The following is a 3,509-nucleotide window of genomic DNA, read 5'->3' as shown; positions in this document are numbered from 1 at the left end:
AACACACAATGTAAGAATTCATTAGTGAGGTATTTTATGTCCCCCTTTTTTTGTACTAGTTTCTTCAAAATTCGGTGTGTCTACTTCAGCACATCGCAATTCAGACACCACATTTCCAGTGCTCCAGAGGCGCATGCGGCCAGTGGCTCTCGCACTCTGAGACAGCGCAGGCCCAAGAGCAAATGAAAACATCGGAAGCACCAAGAAACACCTTCTCAAATGATGGCCATTTAAAAAGTAATTATTAGTCAAAAAGTAGAATACTTACTGAATGATGCCCTTTTATTAAGTGCTAAAGCAGGCAAAACTAAGCTATGATAGAAAGCAGGCAGGTGGGGGGCGTGTGGACTGACTGGACAGGGGCACGAGGGAACTTCCTGGGGCGATGGAAATGAAATGGTGTGCACGTCAACGTTGGGGTAGTAGTTACACGGATGTGTAATTTGTCAAATCCTCGATCTGCACCCTTAAAATGGGGGCATTTTGTTGTATGTAAATTACACATCCAATCTGTAAAAACTGTTGCCAAAAGAAAGCTATTTTGTGGCAGCAGCGTACTTAGTCCCAGTGCGCCCTAAACAGCTATTCTGGGTAAAATGCTGGGGTCGTTGCTTAACCAGTGCACTGGGCGGGGGAGGGGACCGAAAGGCCATTTCACTCCGCGCGGGGCTTCACTTCCGCCAACGCCATCTCGGGGCTCTCTGGGCTCCCGAGGCCAGGGAGAAATGCGGCCCGGGGTGCAGCCGGCCCTTGCGCCCCCTTCCGAGGCCGGTTGGGGGAGAAGTGCACCCCGGGAACGCGACGCTCCAGAGCCCGGATCTTGGGCCGCCGCAGGGCGGGCTCCGACGGCACTGGGCGCCGGCAGGGCAGCCCTGGCCCCCGCCCGTCTGCCGTCCGCCGTCCGCCGGAGGCTTGCGCGCGCCGGGTGCGGGGACGCGCCGGTTGCCGGCCCCTCTCCGACTCGGCGCGGGCGCCATCGGCGAGGGGACAAAGGCGCCCGGCCCCACGTGCGCGCCTGGACTGGGGGCGCGGAGGCCCTGGGGACGCGGGGTGGCCACAGCGCGGAGGGCCTGGGGGTCCGGGGAAGGTCCGGGCGGGGGGTTACCTGCGCGGTGGTGGTGGCGCCGGGAGAGTGGCCGGTGGGGACAGCGCGCTCCGCCCCGTGGCGGGCCCGCGCTCACCTGTAGGGCTGGGGAAGGGGCCGCCGCTAGGGGTGTCCCCTGTCGCCACCAGGTCCTTCCCGCCGCCCACGCGGGCCTCGGGGTGCGCGGCGCCCTCCTCGCCCACCTTTCCCTCTCCTGCTGCTGCGGGCCCCGCTGACTCACGCTGGTGAGCTTGGGGTTTGCACCCGCGTTTGTGCAATGCTCCAAAACAAGCGCCTAAAAAGTGACTCCTCAGGCACAGACAGCTTCCCGCCACCCTCCGCCCTGGATGCACTTGGCCCCAGGCCTCGCTCAGCCCGGGGACTGCTCCTCCCCTCCGCGGCTCATATAGCTGAGGCACTTCGGGGGCGCGGGTGAACGCCACGTTCCCGGCGAGCCCCTGCCTCTTGGCAAGCTGAGATCCTTACTCGGGTCCTCCCGTCCAGTTCTCACCACTGTAAAGAGTTTCACACTGTCCACAAACGTTTGTGGATCCCTTACTGCGCTCCAGGAACTGCAGAACGCTAAGAAGAGGACGCAGATACAACTCGATTCCTGCCTTTGAAGGGGTCACAGTCTGGAGGCAGGTCTACACATCTTTTGAAATCAGTAAAGTTCCCTGGGGCGCCTGGCTGGCTCAATTGCTGGAGCATGCTACTCTTGATCTCTGGGTTGTAGGTTCAAGCCCCGTGTTTGGTGTAGAGATTACTTAAAATCTTAGAAGAAAAAATTAGTAAAGTTCTTCAAACAGTACTAGTGTAACAAACAAGAAAGAAAGAAAGAAAGAAAGAAAGAAAAAAAAAAAGAAAGGTGGGGGGGCAATCAGGGGTTCACCCACTGACTTTTTTTAAGAGTATTTGGAGGATGGCTGGTGCTGGGAGAAGACACAGGTTATTCAGGGGAAGGGAAGAACATACACAAAGCACTGGAGGAGAAAGGCTCTAACTGGACAATAGAAGGGTTTGGGGTTGAGTTGGAAGTTAGGAAAGTGGTGAAAATTTTGAATTACCAGTGTGAGTCACTAGAGTACCAAGTTAGGCAGGTATCATTGAAGACCTAGGGGAGTTTAGAAACCATAGTATGTAATGATGCCCAGCTATGATTTTGCCAGCTATCTATAGGTGGATATATAAATATGGATATTTATGATAAAAGTAGTTTGTGGGCTGCGTAGAGGGCAGTGAGTGAGGCAGTTGAGGGCCGGAAAGAATGTGATTGTGGTACTGCACTGGGCGTCTAGACCACACAGGGAAGGACTGAGAACAGTGTAGAGCTGATACACTATGAAGAAAAGAATCAGAACTAAAGACAAAGGCCTCTGGGAATAAGGGAGCTGGCATGCTGTCACCAGCTGTGGTGTTGGCATTGGAGACTTTAAAGGGGAAGTAATTCCAGGAGATGATTCAGTTTAGGGTCTGACAGCTGAAACAGAGTCAAATGAGTGGGTCTAGCACCCACCAGGCCACTGTGTGGGACACCTAGGTCCTTGGAACTTGGAGGAGTCAATTGAGACCAAGGAACCAAATCTTCAGTGAATGTGGAGGAGTGACCCCAAAGCTAATAGATGACAGCAACAAGGATGGGTGGAGGGTTTATGGCAAAAATTCAATGAGTTTCAAAGCAAAGGGGAGTTTCTCCCCACCGAGGATGACAGAGTATTGTCATGGAAGAAGCAGGAAGGCACTAGGGATAGTGATGTCAGCTTCTGGAAAATAAACAGAGGCTCCACTCAGCAGGAAGTGTATGGAAGCCCCAGGTCTTCATGAAGGCCAATAAATAAAATTTTTGAAAAGGAGGAAACACCTTTGGGGCACCTGGATAGCTCAGTCGGTTAAGCATGTGACTTCAGGGGCGCCTGGGTGGCTCAGTCGTTAAGCGTCTGCCTTTGGCTCAGGGCCTGATCCCGGCGTTCTGGGATCGAGCCCCACATCGGGCTCCTCCGCTGGGAGCCTGCTTCTTCCTCTCCCACTCCCCCTGCTTGTGTTCCCTCTCTCGCTGGCTGTCTCTCTCTCTCTGTCAAATAAATAAATAAATAAATAAATAAAATCTTAAAAAAAAAAAAAAAAAGCATGTGACTTCAGCTCAGGTCATGATCTCGGGGTCCTGGGATGGAGTCCTGTATCTCATTCCCTGCTCAGCGGGGAGTCTGCTTCTCCCTCTCCCTCCGCCCCTCCCCCTGCTCATGCTCTCTCTGTCTCTCTCTCAAATAAATAAATAAAATCTTTAAAATTTAAAAAAAAAAAAAGGAGGAGGAAACACCTTTGAAGGCTGGAGGCATGGAGAGGTTTGTAATGAAAGAAGTCTTCCAGAGTGTCCTGTGGAAAAGACACTCATGAAATGGGCCAACATCAATGGTGGTATTTACCT

The 3,509-nt window shown here is 53.4% G+C and overlaps 1 protein-coding gene across 1 annotated transcript in view; it reads right to left on the bottom strand.

The window, feature by feature from the left end:
* CTPS2 (CTP synthase 2) overlaps positions 1-1,449 on the bottom strand; it is a 97,399-nt gene extending 95,950 nt beyond the window's left edge. The window contains exon 1 of the mRNA XM_040633978.1: positions 1,106-1,449. The gene's annotated coding sequence lies outside the window, so the exon portion shown is untranslated. The remainder of the gene's footprint in view (positions 1-1,105) is intronic.
* Between the last annotated feature and the right edge of the window lie 2,060 nt (positions 1,450-3,509).

Source organism: Ursus maritimus (assembly GCF_017311325.1).
Source record: "Ursus maritimus isolate PB19 chromosome X unlocalized genomic scaffold, ASM1731132v1 scaffold_X1, whole genome shotgun sequence".
Classification (NCBI taxonomy): Eukaryota; Metazoa; Chordata; class Mammalia; order Carnivora; family Ursidae; genus Ursus; species Ursus maritimus.
The sequence above is the reverse complement of the archived record's forward strand: the minus strand, read 5'-3'. Positions and strand labels throughout refer to the sequence as shown.